Here is a 17811-nt window from a genome sequence, read left to right as displayed (position 1 = left end):
CATTTTCTTCTTGTGCGTTAGTAAATTTGTAGAGAGTTGATACAAATTTATTTTCTCCAGTTTTGGTCAGTATGTATGACTCGAATGGTGTGAGATCCCTTGTCATGGCCTTCGTTATTCTTGGGGTTGTCAGCCAGTGGTGGATCTGTTCATACTGGTATCTGTCTTTCTCCGTGAGACCTAGCAAATCCTGACATTCCGTGAAGGATCTGATCCGTTGGCCCACAAACATGTCTCCCACTTTTGAGCAGTCAGCATCTCTCCATTTCTGGAATGACCCTTTTGCCATCCCTGGGGGGAAATCCGAGTTGTCGAGCAGTGGTATGAACGGGGCCGGGTCTATCGTTAGGGTTTCTCTCTTGGTGGCCCTATCCCAGATTTGCATGTTAGAACTCATGACTTCGCTGATCTTAATGTTTTGATGCCTGTGCTCAGGTCTCTTCCACAGGAGGTGGCGCAGGTTCGATCTTGCGACAGCTCTATCCTGTGCCTCCCACCATTTTTCTGACGTATCTGTGATCCATTCGTTGATTACCCATAGTTGTGCCGCCTCATAGTACTTCCTGAAGTGGGGGAGCGCCATTCCTCCATCTGATTTCTGTGCTGTGAGCGCCTGTTGTGAAAGTCTTGGAGTTTTATTTTGCCATACGTATTTGGTGATGATTTTGGCGAGTGACTTGAAGAAAGATGACGGGATCCTTATGGGGAGTGCTTGGAAGTAATAGAGCAATCTGGGCAAGATCGTCATCTTGATTTATGTTATTCTGCCTAACCAGGATATTGTCAGCGGGTTCCATCTGTTTAGGTCTTTTTTACCGGCTTCTAAGAGGTTTGTGTATTTCCCCGCATACAAGTTTTGTATCTTAGGTGTCAATGTCACTCTTAGATACCTCATGCCTTCTTCTGCCGTTTGTAGTTGTAGGTCTTTTGTTAATTTGTGGATCTCTTCTTTGTTTCCTGCTAGTGCCATTACTGTCGATTTCTGCTTATTAATTTTCAGCCCCGAAATGTCCCCATAGTTGTCTATTAGCTGGATGAGAAGTGGGTGCGTTTTTCTTGGTTCTTTAATTGTCATCATCATATCGTCGGCATATGCGGCTGTCTTGTGTGTTTGTCCTCCCATTTCTATACCCTTGATATCTTGGGTTACTCTGATTTTCACCAGGAGGGGTTCTAAAAAAATCGCATACAGCAGTGGAGACAGGGGGCACCCCTGTTTTGTGCCTCTTCCGATTTTGATGGGATTCGAGAGTTCCCGGTTGACTGCTATCCTGGCCGTCGGTGCATTGTAGTTGGCACGGATCATGTTTATGAATTTGTTTCCCATGCCGATTTTCTTAAGGGTCGCGAATAGCATTGACCATTCGACCCGGTCGAATGCTTTTTCCGCATCTAGCGAAAGTATTGCTGATGGGATGTTCATGATGCCTGCCTTCTCTATGAGATGTACTATTCGTCTTATGTTGTTGTGGGTTTTCCTGCTGGGGATGAAGCCCGCTTGTTCTTGATATATAAGTTTGGGGAGCAGAGGCGCCAGCCTATTTGCGAGGACCTTCGTGTAGAGTTTGGCATCGACATTAATAAGGGCTATTGGGCGGTACGAGGTCGGATTTTCTGGATCTTTTCCCTTTTTGTGGAAGACGAGAATCATAGCCTCATTCATTGACACCGTGATGTTGTTCGAGGTCTTGAAGGTGTTGAATAATGTGGTTAAATGGGTGGACAAAACATATGCATATGTTTTGTAGAAGGCCACGGTGAAGCCATCCGGGCCTGGGGCTTTATTCTTGGGGAGGTCTCTAATTGCTTTCCCTACCTCCTCAGGCATGATGGGCTGCTCTAGGGCCTCTGTTTCAGATGGAGATACAGTCGGGAGAGTGATTCCTTTTAGGAAAGCTGCTTGTTCTTCTTCACTCGGATGTTGCGAGGAGTACAGATCCTGGTAGAACTTTCGAAATGCTTCTTTTATGTCTTTCGTTTGTGTTTTCTCTGTTCCTTGTTCGTCTTTCAGGATTTGCACCATTTGCTCCTGTCGGCTTTGTTTGATTTCATCGCGTACCAATGTTTTGTGTGCAGTAATTGCGTTTCTGCTCTTTTGGTCCTGATCAAGTCTAACTGGCTCTGGATATGTCTGTGTGCTCTCTTTACTTTTCTGGAGGGATTCTTTTTTTTAATACAACAATTTTTATTGTTTTTTCACACAAAGAAAACACACGTCTCGCACAGCGAGAAAACAGTTACGTTCCTCCCCCACCCACCAACAAACACTTTTCACCTATCCATTACTATAATGTTCCTAGGCGTTGTCAACTGTCTTTATCGTGCCAGTCGCGTGTAACTCTGTAATATCCGTTCATGTCCGTGGGTGCTACCTCCCTGCCAAGCGGGGGGCATCTTTCAGTGTAAGTCTTCCCACTTTTGCCAAATTTTCGGGCCTTTTTCAGGGCATCCCCTGGCCGTGTAGATTCTTTTCTCCATTGCGACACAAATGCTCACGTCCGTGGTCCATTGTTCATATTTTGGTGCTGATTCAGAGCCCCAGAGTTGCGCTATGTTTCTTTTGATTAATGCACTGGCCGTGAACAATAGCACCTTTTCGTACCGTGACAGTTCAATCTCATCATCTATCCCCAATAATAGCAGTTTTGCATTTCTGTGAACCTTTTTGCCCAAAACCCTTGAGAGATCGTCGCAGCACTGCTGCCAATAGTGTCGAATTATGGTGCAGTCCCATAGAATGTGAAAGAAGGTGCCCTCATCTCGTTTGCATCTCAAACACGTGGAAGAGGAAGCCCTACCCCATTTGAAAAGGGCAACCCTCGGATAATATATTCTATGCAGTATCTTTAGTTGTACCAATCTCAATCTGGAGGAGATCGCTATTTCTCTAGGGAACATCAGGGCAGTTACCCAATCCTCAGGGAGTATACTACCTATGTCCCCCTCCCATTTCGTTTTCAGGTTCGTCAGTTCCTCGGTGGCAAATGACGTTATGACACCATACATGGTAGATGTGACTTTACTTTTAATCATGTCTGGGAATAGGTTACGTTCCAAAGGGGTGTATTCCGGCATGTCAAACATCTCAGGAAGATGAGTTTGTATGGCGTGTTTGAGTTGTGTGTAACGATGCTGCTCTTTAGTTGTCAGACCGGAGTTGGCGATTAGATTCGCAAAAGGTACCATTTCGTTACCTTGTATTACATCGCCAATTTTGGTGATACCTGCTTGGGTCCAGGAGTGCCATTTTGGAAGTTTGTTCACTTCCGGAAGCAGTTTATTATTCCATAAAGGTTGAGCTGGGGTCAGCTTATTATCCCAACCTAGGTATCTGTGGACGTTCGACCATGTTAGAGATAGGTGCGAAAGCATGGATGGGGCAGTGGCTCGATCTTTTCGTCGATAGAGGTATCGAAGTATGGGCCGTTCTTTTTGGGTAGGGTCTGGTTCTCTGTTGTGTGGTAGTGTCATGTCTGCGTGGAGTTTGTCGTTCACTATTGCCATTTGACTGGCCCAGTAATAAGTTTGCACTCGGGGCAATCCAATCCCACCTTCCCATACAGATCTTTGTAGCGTGGTTAGTGCTAAGCGCGGATGACCTCCCTTCCATAACAGTTTGCGTAGTGACTGGTCTATTTTCCGAAATTCGTTAGGAGCTATGGGTAGCGGTGCATTTTGAAGTATGTAAAGGAAGCGGGGGAGTGCCAGCATCTTAAACAGTGCGGCTCTGCCTAGTAGTGTCAGTGGTAGGGACATCCAGTGCTGGACGTCTTCTTTGAATCTCGTCATTATTGGATACAGGTTATTGGGCACATAGTCTGTCAGGTTGTTCGTGACTTGTATGCCTAGGTATCTGAACTTCTCCTTCTCCACATAATATGGACAGTCATCCGGTACCGCATTGTCTATGTGTTGCAGTGGAAACAATCTGGATTTATTCCAGTTGACGCGAAGGCCGCTGAATGCGCCGTATTTAATTAATAATCGCGTCACTATGGGGCAGGATGTACGTGGGTCTTTCAGGTATACTAACAGATCATCTGCGTAGAGGGACACCTTGTCCTCCCAGTTGTCTGCCCACCTAAAGCCACTCCATGTTTGCGTAGATCGCAGTAGAATTGCTAGGGGCTCAATTGCTATTGCAAAGATTAGGGAAGACAGGGGACACCCTTGTCTCGTGCCTCTGCCTAAATAGAAGGGGTTGGAGACGTGTCCATTCACTTTCGTGGCTGCTTCGGGGCGGTTGTAAAGCAATTTAACCCAGCTCATGAAGTATGGTCCAAAGCCCATGCGTTGCATGATCGCCCATATTGCCTCCCAATAGACTGAGTCGAATGCCTTCTCGAAGTCTACAGCGAGTAAAGCCAAAGGATCCTGAATCTCAGGTGTTCTCTCCAGTGCAGTATGCAGCCTGTATATGTTTTGTCTAGTAGACCGCTGTGGCATGAATCCACACTGGTCGGGATGTATGAGTGTGTGTATGACCTGTTGGAGGCGGTTGGCTAGCACCTTGGCCAGCACCTTGGCTTCGCAGTTTATGAGAGAGATAGGCCTGTAGGAGCTGCACTTGTCGGGTGGCTTGCCTGCTTTGGGCAGGACCACAATTGTGGCTTTCCTTAGATCAGGGGGGAGACAGCCCTGTGCGTGAGAGTGCTGTAGTGCGCGAAGCAAGTGTGGAGAAATTATGTGTGCACCTATTTTTTTCCATGTTTCAATGGGAAAGCCATTCGGGCCCGGGGTTTTACCTGATTGGATTTCTGACATGGCTTGGGTCAGTTCGCCTTCAGTGATTGTCTGTTCTAACAGGGTAGACTGTTCTGCACTTAAGGTGGGGAGGGCAATCTCCTCCAGGACATTCATCACGGGTGGTGAGGCTGGTGCCCTATATAGCTCAGCATAGTATTTTGCGAAACCCTCCGCTATGTCTGCGTCCTTCACCAATGGGTCTGATTCTCCTGTTGCTAATTGCCTGACCTGGCTGGATCCCAGGTCTTTGCGTTCCAGCCATGCCAGCATCTTCCCGGCTTTATCCCCCGTTTCGTATATCTTTGCACGCATTGCGGTATGCGCCTGCTTTGCGTTATCTAACGCTATGTGTTGGAGTTGCGCCTGCGCCAGTTGTAGTGCACGGTGCGTTTCCAAGTTGTCATGGGCTAGGTGTTCGGTTTCTGCTTTCTGCACATTTGCTTCGGCATGGTGTATTGCCTCTGTTTGTTTCTTTTTATGGGCTGTGATCCAGGCTATTATTTCCCCTCTAAGTACTGTCTTGAACGCCTCCCACAAGATTACCGGGCTATCCACTGAGTTGGTGTTCCTTTCAAAGTATTCTTCAGTGGTCTTTTGGATGTGTTCAACCAGCTCTGGGAAGCCTAAATAGTAACTGTTCAGTCGCCAGCTGGGTGGTGGGATCGAATTGTTGGTATTAAGTGTTGTCACAAGGGGGGAATGGTCTGATATGCCTCTGGGGAGAAAGTGTGCCTCACGGACCTCGTGCATGTTGTTCAGTGGCAATAGGAGATAGTCTAACCTAGACAGCGAGGCATGTGCACCGGAATGGTATGAGTATTCCCTTGTGGCGGGGTGTAGCGATCTCCACACATCCTGTAGTCCCAGTGCGCCCACAAATGTGGCGAGTTTTGTGCGTGCATTCGGATTTCTAGATCTTCTGTGTGTTCTGTCAAGGTCCACGTCCATTACTTCATTAAAGTCTCCCCCGATCAACGTAAGGTCTGCAAGGTTGTTCATAATTAGAGGCGTAATATCGTTAGTCAGGGGGGTCAATAAGTTAGGAGGTGCATACACCGCCATCATGGTCACTGAACGCTCTCCAATCGTGCCTGTCGTGAGTACAAACCTCCCTCCCGTGTCTTGCGTGGTGGATTTGGGGACAAAGGGAAGTCTTTTATGTATGAGGATCAGTACCCCTCGTGACCCCATGGTGAAACCGGCGTGGAATGCTAGCCTGTAGTTGGTGCGTCTAAAGAATAAGCAGTTGGTACCGGCTAGGTGTGTTTCCGTCAGGAATACTACATCCGGGGAGTGTCTATTCAGCGTTTGCAGCACTAGGCGTCTTTTAATGCAATTGCCGAGCCCATTGACGTTCCAGGTCAACACTCGGATTGTTCTATTTCTGGTCACGTTAGTGATTCCAGCTATTCGTCATGTGTTTCAGCGATAACAGGGTGCACTAGTCCCCCGATAGCACTGTGGCGTTTCATGTTATAATGAGAACAGTCAGGGTTGAAACCAGGCTGGTGTTTTATCGGGCGTGATTCCATTTGTGATGTGTAGAGTGCTGGCAAGTACGGATTGACAATTGGTGCGTTAAGGGTGGTGTAGTCTTTGGCATTACAGGTGGCGTGGTATCTCGGAACATAACTAACTTGAAACAAATCCCCATCCCCCCTCCCTATACTCCTCCCCAACATGAAGTATCTGTCGCCCTAACTCTACTGGCCACAAACAACTATATCGCCAGATTCAACTTAATGTGAGCTGTTTACACCTTTCTCCCGACTTACTGTTCTTGTGCAAGTCTGGTGTTCCAGGTCACAAGTCTCGATCTGAGGGCGTGGCTTTGGCCGATGCAGTGAGTGCCCTCGTGCTTCCCAGGCCGCGTGCCTTACATAGCACGGTGTGATCTAATAGTTCGTTAGGTGTGTCGTGGTCGAACAAAATGCCTCATCAGTATCAATGTTTCAGTCCATTTCCTCTTGTTGTGGTGGTTCCTGCACCGGGGGTTGCGGAGCTGGGCGTCCTCTGTCCGGTGGTGGGCGGCGGTTTCTGTTTCTGCCTCTGTTGTTTGCGAGTGTCCAGTCGCCTGCAATGTGCTGCTTTGCCCAATTCCATGCTTCTTTCGGGTCTGAGAAATGTATTGTTGTCCCACCGTGGTAAATTTTGAGCTGGGCCGGATAGAGCAGGCCGTATTTAACGTGTAAGGATTGGAGTTGCCTTTTGAGCTGATCAAAAGATTGCCTGGCTCTCTGGACCTCCCTTGTGTAGTCAGGGAAGAATGTCACTCTGGATCCATTGAAGGTCAGTGTGCCTTTGGCTCGCGCCGTCTGGAGTAGCGCATCTCTATCTCTGTAGTTCAGCAGTCTTGCGACTATGGTGCGTGGCGGGGCGCCGGGTATCGGTTTTCCAGAGGGGACACGGTGCGCTCGTTCGATTGAAAAGAACTTCGAGAATGTCTGGGGCTCAAACATGTCGGTGATCCATTGTTCTAGGAACAGTTCCATGGAAGGGCCCTCCGTTTTCTCCGGTACGCCCAGGATGCGCACATTGTTTCGTCTCGATCGGCCTTCACTGTCCTCGGCCTTCTCCTCCAGTGTTTTCAAACGCGCCACCACTCCGGCCATCCTCTGTTCCATGGTGCGCAGCCCATCTTCATTCCCAGAGATCCGCTGTTCCGCTTCTCCCGTGCGGGAGGACAATTTCTGGAGATCATGACGGAGAAGCGAGACATCTGTACTGATGCTGTCCATCTTTTGTTCCATAGAGGTTCTGGAGTTAGTTATCGCCGCCATGATGTCCTTTAGGGATATGGCTTGTTCTGTTTCTAGCATGGGGTTCGACTGTTCGTGGTCCGTTTGTGCGTTTGCTGCGGCCGTGGTGAATTGATCTATCTTACTTTGGCTGGTCCCTCTTTTTGTTTTGTCCTTCCCCGTAGTGGCCGGCATGGTTTGTGGCGTTTAAACGGTACCGACCGGGGCAGATGTTTCGTTGGGCAGCTGTTCGGGTGCGGTCCGCTGGACACTGTGGTAGGGTTTAATACGCAGTTGAGTCTGTACGGTGTCCAAAGCCGCGGCCACCAATCATCGGTGTCTCGCCGTGAGTAGGTGTGCCGTGGGGTAGTTTCACCTCGTATTCCGTTGTCGACGGTTCTCGGGCAGCGGGAATGGGCGAGGATGTAGATCGGTCCCACGGGGTCCCTGTGCCCCAAAATGGCGGGTTCCCGCTTTCCCTTTATCCCCCTCTCAGGATAGAAGTGGTAGTCGTCCGGTGACGGGCAGGGGTCCCCTCAGGAGTTCAGTGGTCGCTCCGGTGGCATCTGCAGGCCGCGGCCGCATGTGCGGGAATATTGGTGCGAGGCCGTGTGCCTACTATCACTGACTGTCGACGCCGTGTCCAGGGGGGTATCCCTTCCGTTTCACGATTTATCCTCGAAGTTAGGATCCTTCGTTTGCCGTGCGGTCCGGCCCGGCCTCGACCCCGTCGGCCGCCGGTGTACAGGCAAAATTCAGTAGTGCTTGTTGGTGACCACGGCGCCTTTTGTTCATCCGCGGTTCGCGGCGGCCATCTTGCAAGCTCCGCGGCGCGTCCGCTCGCTTACAGAAATATCTTACTAAGTGGGTTCCGCGGCACCGATTTCCTCCAGGAACCGGTCGGGACATTCAGCAGAGGTTCCCACGTCGAATAGACGCTTTTTGTTTGTGCAGGAAGCAGGATTGTTTCAGGATACGGCTAGCGGCCCGGGAGCGAAGCGATCTCACGTCCTCATCGCTCGGCTGTTGGCCACGCCCCCTTCTGGAGGGATTCTTGACCATTTCTTCCCCTATTTCTACCGGTTTTTTCCCCAGTTCATCTTCCCATTTGTATGATAGCTTGTCTTTCTGTGCTTTTAATGTGATTAGATGACCCCTCATTACTGCTTTGAATTCTTCCCATGTTGTGCTTGTAGAGGGGGTGTTGTTGTACTCGAAGTAATCCTCTATCTTTTCTCTGATAGTTTCTTTTGACACTGGATCTTGTATTATGTCTCTAGGGATCATCCATCGCCATAGATTCGATCTTTTCGTGAATTTGGGGAGTGTGATCCACAACGGGGCGTGGTCCGAGAGATATATTAAGCCTCTTTCAATGTCCTGCATTTCTCCGACTAGGGTCCGAGATGCCCAAATATAGTCTATCCTGGAGCTGGTGTGATGTACGTGCGAGTGGTAGGTGTCCTTCCGTTGATCCTTTAAGCCTCCGCCATACGTCCTCTAGGGCTTGGCTCTGCATCGTCTGTTTCAGCGCATGGGAGGGAGATCCTACTTGGTTACTTTTGGGGTTCGATCGATCTTCTTTGTGGTTCCATGCTAGGTTGAAGTCTCCGGTGAGGATCACCTCCCCTTCTGTGAAGTTTTCTAATTTGTTGATCGTTTCCTTGATAAAGCCCTCCTGTCCAGTGTTTGGAGCATATAGTGTGGCTAGTGTTAGTTGGGGGTTGTCTATCTTGACCTTTGTGAAGACAAAGCGACCGTTCTTGTCTGCTTGTGTCTCTTTGATTTGGATCTGTAGGTGATCTGCAAAGGCAATGAGTACTCCTTTCTTTTTTTCTTCATCGTTAGATTGGATGATTTGACTGTAGCCTCTAATCCGAAGGAGGCCTCTCTTTTTTTATGTATGTGCATCTCTTTGAGCGTGATTATATCATACTTTTCTCTGTGCAGGATGTGTTCCAGTTTTTTCCGTTTTACTGGCGTGTTCAGTCCCCTGATGTTGTATGTTAAGACTTTCAGCCCCATTCTTCCGGGTTAGTCTTTGTTTTCAAATTGGTTTTTCCTTGTGGGTCACTGTGATGTGCTTTTGAACCGGTGTTGGAGTCTTTTCCCCTTTGAACATCCCCCCTCTATCCCCCTCCCCCCTCCCTCCTTCTCCCCCCAACTTTGTCCCTGAGGAGGGCGCTGGGCTCTATGGTTGCTCCGGCGTCGCGCCTTTGCTCCATGCCCTCTAACATCTCAGGGTTAACTGTTTGCAGGTGTTCCTAAAGCCTGCTAGTGGTACGGATTCCATGGCCGTCCCGTGGCTCTGCCGCACCTTCTCGTCGACACCTGCCCTGTCTGATTTGTCTGTGCTTTCATTGCCTCACCCTCCGTCTGATCTTGCGAGCGTGCTGTCTGCTTGGGGTATCCGTTGCTCCGTTTGCCATCCCCTCGGTTGTCTCCTTTGTCTTTGGGGTTCTCTGGCCTTTGCTGTTTCTGGTTCCTGTTCCCGGCATCCCAAAATTGATAGGCCTTCCTCGCAAGTGACTATTCTATGTTGCTTTTCTTCCCATGTGAAAAGGAGGCCAAAAGGAAATGTCCATTTATAGCGGATTTGTTTTTCTGCGAATTTGTAATTAGCGCCTTCCCCACTCCCATTATGCCCTATGGGGCAAAAATGGGAATGGGGAAGGGAAAATGGGAAATGGGGATTTACCGCCCCACTCACCTTGGAATGGGGCGGTAAATCCACCATCCACCATGGAGTTTTGTTAGTTGGCTCATTTCTCTTCTTTTTCTGAGCGTAGATTGGGCTAAATCTTGGTAAAGCTGGATTTCCTTACCATTCATTCTAATTTGCTCCATTGTTCTGGCCTTCTTTAAGATTTGTTCCTTTTGGACGTACAGTGTCATGGCCACTAGAACGTCCCCTGGGCGTGATCCGGGCTCCCCAGTTCTTCGAGGGCCTACTCTGTGTATCCTATCGATGTGGATGTCGTCCCCTGACCGGTCTTGCAATATTTCTTGAAATACTTGTTGGACCGCTGTGCGTAGGTCTTTGTCGGCTACTGTTTCCGGCATATTTTTAATTCTGATGTTCGATCTTCTGGACCTGTTTTCCAAGTCTTCGCACTGGATTTCCAGTTCCTGCGCCAGGCGTGCGAGTCGGTCTTGTGATTCTGCATATTGGAGGGCCTCTTCATCCATATTCTGGACCGACCTTTCCAGATTGTCTGTTCTCTCCTCAAGGTTTTCTATGTCCTTTTTCAGTTCCTGGACCGCTTGTTTCAGTTCTCCCTTCATGTTATCGAACTGTGCCTGGGTTGATGCGATGAACTGTTCCTGGAACTCCTTGAACCATGTTTTCATGTCATCCCTTGAGGCCATTTCTGCATCTTCTTTCTGCTCAGCTGGGTCTTCCCCCTTGTTTTTCTGTTTGTTTGATCGCTTGGGTGTCTGATTTTCTATTCCTCAGATTTGGGTCAGGTCTTGGTCTTGCCTGGATCCACTTTTGCTTGCCGCTGTTGCCTGAGTCCCACTCTTCGTTCTAGGTTTTGACATGTGTAAGTCTCTTATCCCCTTCTGCCTCTTTGTCGTTGGGTCCTCTGTAATGTGTGGTGTTGCTGTCGATTGTGTTGCTCTAACAGAGGCCCTGCCGCACTGTGGGGTGCTTGCTGGGATTTAGGATCCTCTTTTTCTATCTTTGTGACGCTTTCCCTACTGTGCGTTGGTTCTCCGTCTTGGGGGCTGTGTTTCTCCCTTTAGGAGTCCCTTTGTGTTTTTCTGGGGTCCCTTCTTCGTTTCTATTGTGGGATTAGTGACCCTGAAGATATGATCCTTGCGGGGTCTCTGCCGGTCCCCTAAGTTGAGGCCTTTTCTCTCCAGGTGTGCCCACTGTACCGTTGGAAGCCTCGTCGGCCTGCCTAGATGTCGCTGGGCGGGCCTGGGTCCTTATTTCTTGCTTTTGGGAGGGGAGGCCGGGCTCTCGTAATCTCTGATGTGGAGCGCCGGGTTTCTTGACCCCGATTTTGTCCAGGGTGCGGGGGGGCACCTCCCTATCACTTACGTCCCCCGGGCGTTCCCTTTTTAATTTTATTTTTTTCTGAGCTCTGTAGTGCCCACAGCCTTTGTCTGGACGAGGGGGGGGGCCCTACTCGTCTGCCCCAGGATCTCTCCCCCGGCGCGTACCTGCGTTCTGGTTGCGCCTCCGCAGGACTCCTCTGGGTCCGATGGTCTGCTGTCCTCAGACTGCTGTCTCGGCTGTGTCCTACTCCCTCCGATAGGCGCCGGGGGGCCTGGAGTCTCGCCTCTCCCGCCGTGAGGGCCTCTCTCTCCTGCAGCGCCGGTGCTGCGAGGTCGCCGGATCGGGCAGCCTCCTGTGTTCGCGGGCCGACAGAGTTTCTGCTCGGCTCTTCGGGTCCTCTACGGATCGGCCTGGCGCACTCTCCTCAGCTGCTGGGGAGCCCCGGAGGGCGGCTCTCGCTGTGGCTTCCTTGCCAGCGTGGAAGCGGTTGCGGCCGGGTCATCTGGTCCTGTGTGTTTCCCTCCGTCGGCAGACTCACTTCCGTGGGGGTTGTCTCTCCTGTCTCACCTTCCGAGGGATGAGGCACCTCTCGGATGGCTCGGTGACCGCCTAGATTGTTGTGCTTTATTATTGCGGCCCGAGCTGGGGGACGGAGCTACGCTCACGCACGTCTGCCCGGCTCGGCCGCCATCTTGGAATCCCCGACTGAGTATCATTTTGCACTCATTGCAGATAACACGGTTCGCACGAGCCTTAGGACCATTCCTATAAATGGAAAATAACCGCCACACCCAAGACTCACGTCTAGTGCGGGTAGTAGGGATTTCCTCTACCTCATTCTCGTCATCCTCTTCTTCCTCCTCTGCATCCTCACTCCTGTTCCCCTCTTCAGGCCCTTGGGAAGGTGGTGGTGGTGGAGGGGGTGGGGGTTGGGGTGGTGCTGAAGCAGGTGCAGCACCAGGTGGCAGTTCTGCAGCCAGGGATGCCATCTCGATGGTGTAATCAGCAAGTTGCTGGAGAAATAGCTGTGCTCTGAAGAATAGCCAGAAACACAATGAGAATAAACTCTAAGGCGTGGTCTTTTATAGGGGTGCTTGTACGCGGTTCGCGGACATGTGCGCTGTCCGCGGACAGATCGAACACAAAAAAGGGTTCAAAAAGTTTCAAAAGATATGTAGAAACTCAGGATTACTATGTGGGACTTGTGCCATGATGAGTTTTTATGGAAACATATTGTGGATTACTCGAAAATGTACTTTAAAATTGTTCGGTGACACGAACAGTGTCCGCATTCACAACACGCGATCAGCATGGGCGCGGTCACATGATCCCTTCGCGAACAGGTCCGCGAATGAAGCTCCTGTCCGCAGGACACCAAATGCACGGACATTGGTTTGCGCATGCGCGTTGATGTTCTACGGACAGTGGTCGGGTCCTGAATTAATTAAAAGTGTGTCACACATCAAGCAAACATTTCTGGACATTGTGTATGTTCTAGAACAGTTTAAACTTGCTAGCAAACACTAAGGACAGATATAGTGTTCTTTAGGACACTTCCATTTTCGTTTGATTACGAACTTTTCAGGACACCAATTGGGTTCTTAGAACAGTTTGAACTTGCTAGCGAACAGTACGGACAGACATAGTGTTCTTTAGGACACTTCCATTTTCGTTTGATTACGAACTTTTCAGGACATCAATTGTGTTCTTAGAACAGTTTAACTTGCTAGCGAACATTACGGACAGGTATAGTGTTCTTTAGGACACCTCCATTTTTGTTTAATTACAAACATTTCAGGACACCAATTGGGTTCTTAGAACAGTTTGAACTTGCTAGCGAACAGTACGGACAGGTATAGTGTTCTTCAGGACACCTCCATTTTTGTTTATTTACCAACATTTCAGAACACCCGCGCTGTCCGCAGACATCTACATTGTTTTAAAAAAAATAAAAAATGGGAAGTAATTACAACACAATATAAAAATGTAACTTTATTTCACATATATTAATAATTTATGACAGAGAAGGTGAAGCAGAAACAGAAACAAAAACAACACCGTAAATTACGGTGGCGTAATTAGCATCATGGCGGGTTAGCGCCATGGATTTTAACGGCTGCTAAAAGCAGCCGTTAAAATCGGAATCAGGCGTTAAGGGTTAACGACGGCGTTAACCCTTAACGCCTGAGTTGTAATGAGGCCCATCATGTTGTAATATAACAATTAAACATATCCCCCCCCCCCAGACTTTTTAGGTAGTGGTACTGTTGTCCGAATATGTCCGCGGACATCAAAAATGTTCGCGGACATTACATTCAGTAGAAGTGGTTCAGTATGTTCCATATTAAATGTACATAAAGTCAAAGTTACTATTGTTAAGTTTTGCTACTAAAAACCTATGAAATTCAGTGAGAAAACGTTGTTAAAGGGACGTTATGGTTAAGTTGTGCTACTAAAAACCCATGAAATTCAGTGGAAAAATGTTGTTAAAGGGACGTTATGGTTAAGTTGTGCTACTAAAAACCTATGAAATTCAGTGAAAAAACTTTGTTAAAGGGACGTTATGGTTCCAAGTAAAACCGAAAAACCATTGAAATTCGCCAGTTATGGTAAGCTAAGCAACCATAACATGCGCCACCACCGTGCACAGCTAAGACTAACACCCAGGACATCAAAGATGACATCACAAATGTCATTGATGACATCACTGATGACATCACATGTGCATTTATCTTTCATGAAAAGTCTGTACAAGGGTTTCTTATTGTAATTTTAATTAAAAAAAGTGTCAAGGATTATTGGAATAAATATCAAGTGCTAATTCGTCCATCCAGTATACTAAGGTGCTCATGTAGAAACATAGGCATTGTGTGCAGCATACATGATGGAGGTGCAATATTCGTAAACTTGCCATGTTGAATAGTGAAATTATAACTGTTTTCTTATTAGACTTTTGCATACTGTGAAACATGTGATAAGTAGATAATAAAACCCACTTACTATATAATTGCATTATTATAGACAAAACACAAAGAGACAACACCACACAAATATGAGTATATACAAGGAAATTGAAGTAAGAAAAAAAACAGCAGTAGTAGCAAAAAGTGTTCATAACCTAACTGATTACCTTTATGCAGAGAAATGATTGCTCTGTTTCAAACCTGCTACTTACCCTATGTATAAATATATATATATATCACATGATGTGCCTGGACTCTAAGGAAAGTAGTGTGAATACAAGATATAAAAATAGGAACATATACAGGAAAGTACAGTAATAAAAAACAACAGAACTATCAGAAAGTGCTGACAACTCTACTGATTATTTTAATGCACAGAAAGGATTGCTGTCTTTCAAGCTTGTGTCTTCCCTTATGTATATGTTTCATATGATATGACTGGACCCTAAGGGAATTATTGTAAGAACATACTTGAAGGATAAGTCTACAAATTACAAATATACTACCTTTTCCACTTTTAATTCCTGACTGTTACTGAAGAAAACCATGTGGCCTAGATATGTCAGTAAAGGAAAAAAGGGGGAGCCAGACATGTGGTGTCATCAGTGATGTCATCAATGACATTTGTGATGTCATCTTTGATGTCCTAGGTGTTAGTCTTAGCAGTGCACTGTGGTGGCGCGTGTTATGGTTGCTTAGCTTACCATAACTGGCGAATTTCAAGGGTTTTTCGGTTTTACTTGGAACCATAACGTCCCTTTAACAAAGTTTTTTCACTGAATATATATATATATATATATACATATATATATATACATATATATATATATTACACGGCCACGGTAGTGTCCGTGTAGTTATGGTTAGGTTGCTGTTTCCATAGGAAGAGCACTTTTTGGGCAGCTTATAATTTCGCTCCCCTCGGACGAATCCTCACCAAACTTTGCAAAAAAAGTGTATGGCCCAATCTGAATGTTTTTGCAAAGTTGTGAGGTTTGGTCCAGCGGGGAAAAAGTTATAGGGGGGTCCCAAAATGTATTTTTCTTCCCATAGACATAATGGGAAAAAACTTTGCTCAAGCCTACAGGCCAAACCGCTGGATGGATTTTCACCACATTTGCGGCAGGAGTGGCAGCTTGGTCCCAAAAGCATGCTTTTGTTAATTTAGTGTAAATCGGTCCAGTCATTTTAAAAAAAATGACCAAAACATAAAGCAAAACAATATGTGATATCTATGTCCGTTCCGCGGACATACTTCCCTGTTCACTCCGCGGACAGGACACCGATTGGCTAATTGACTTGTGTCATGTCCCCGGACACCCAATGTGTTCCCTGATTGGTTGGCGTGAAGCGTGAGTTGCGTCAGATTTTTGGAAACGCCCGCCATTTTAGGACATTGGCCGGTGTCCGCTGACATTGCGGTAAAAACATATTAAAAAACACAATGTTGCACTTGTCAAACTTATCAAATAATCTCTGGGGAGGTGAGGGGTGATGAGGATGGCAAGGAATATGGCTGCAAGAAGAAATAAAATGGGTGGTTTTTACCGCGCGAAAGTCAGCGAACAGTTTGGATGTTCGCGAACAGTCCTGAAAAGTTCACGAACACCTCAGCATTGCAGGGTTGGTGAAATGCAGTTCTTGGATGGCTTATAACTTTGGCACCACTTAATGGAACTGCATGTATATTCCTGGGCTGATTTTGAGTGAGTATGCAAAGTTTGGTGGGATTCTGTCATGAGGGGGCAAAATTAGAGGGGGGTCCCAAAATAATGTAAAGGATTATAAATGAGGTGCCATTTGACGAATCCTCACTTAATTTGGGAAACTAATAATACATTTAGATAGGAATGTTTTTCCGAAGTTTGGAAGGATTTTGTGAAGAGGGGGCAAAATTAGAGGGGGGGTCCCAAAATAATGTAAAGGCTTATAAATGAGGTGCCATTTGACAAATCTACACTTCATTTGGCAAACTGATAATAGATCAAGATATACATGTTTTTGCAAAGTTTGGTGGGATTCTGTCGAGAGGGAGCAAAATTAGAGTGGGGGTCCCAAAATATTGTAAAGGTTTATAAATGTGGTGCCATTTGACAAATCTACACAAAGGTTTGCAAAAAGATTATAGATCTAGATTTAGATGTTTTCGTAAAGTCTGAATGGATTTTATCAAGTGGGAGCTAGGTTATATGACGATTATATGTGCATACATTTGACACTTTTGAAAAAATAAAACATGGGTGGATTTCCAGCAAACTTGCGTAAGGAGCATTGGCAAGGACCTACAAGCATGCTTTTGCAAATGTGCCAGTGTTTTATTATTTGACAAGTGTCATAATGTAACTACAAAAAATAGCGGTATACCTTTAGTGACTGAGGGGTAGCCTGTGGCCATGGCAGTGGCCAGATTGTCCGCGTCATGGAATAAGGTCATGATCCACACAATCTGGCTACTGTTTTGCAGCATGGCAAGGAATGATGTCAGCAGATCTGGGACGGGATCACGGATGCTATCAACCCGGAGGGAGTGGCAGTCCGCTCCTTCAAGACCGTGCACAAGCGCTTGGAGGATCTAAAATCCAGCACCCATGGCAAGGATATGCGACTCATCCAGGCTGATGCTACCACGGAGGTCCACCGTGCGCGTAGGTGCTGGTGTTGGGGAACAACATGGAGGTTTTGGAGAGGTTTTACCCAGCTCTGCACACCCAGGTCTCTGACTCACGCAACGTCTGGAATCGACTGGTGAGTAGCCACGTGGTGCACTGCTGTACAGTGCATGTGTGTTGTGCATGTGCCAGCATGTTGGCATTGCCTCCCTTAGGCTTGCAGCAAGTATCCTTCTGAAACAGATGTCTGCATGCATGCCCCAGACATTGCTGTCCATGAGTGCATTCAGACATCGTTTGATTTCTAATGTGCTCTTACTTGCATTGTGTGTTTTAGTGCTGTCTTGCAGACCGTGCATATGCAATGTTACTTGTGTCGCGATGTTCCGGGATGGCAAGTGTGCCAGCTGAGGTAGTGTTGGCCACATCATGTACATGCATGATGCTCATGTGTATGTGACCAAAATGGAAATGTGCGACTGTGCCTCACTCACGCCATGTGCATTTGGATGTCTAGCTTAGTCATGTTGAGGCATTGCAGTTCACAGGACTCAGATGTGATTGGTTATGGCACTGCTTGGACCCTCTGAGTTGATGTGTGTGCATGACATGTGTATGTGCTTGTTTCCACGGCATGCTCATATGCACATGGGGCGTGGCCTGAGCACATGCCGCAAGGACGCTTTCACCCGCGGCTCCTGCCCTGATCCTGAAAAGATCCTGCGTTCTCTAAATAAAAGACAAGAACG

This window comes from Ambystoma mexicanum, chromosome 2p (genome assembly GCF_040938575.1).
Source record: "Ambystoma mexicanum isolate Mex_15411 chromosome 2p, UKY_AmexF1_1, whole genome shotgun sequence".
NCBI lineage: Eukaryota > Metazoa > Chordata > Amphibia > Caudata > Ambystomatidae > Ambystoma > Ambystoma mexicanum.
Note: the sequence above shows the minus strand (reverse complement) of the source record.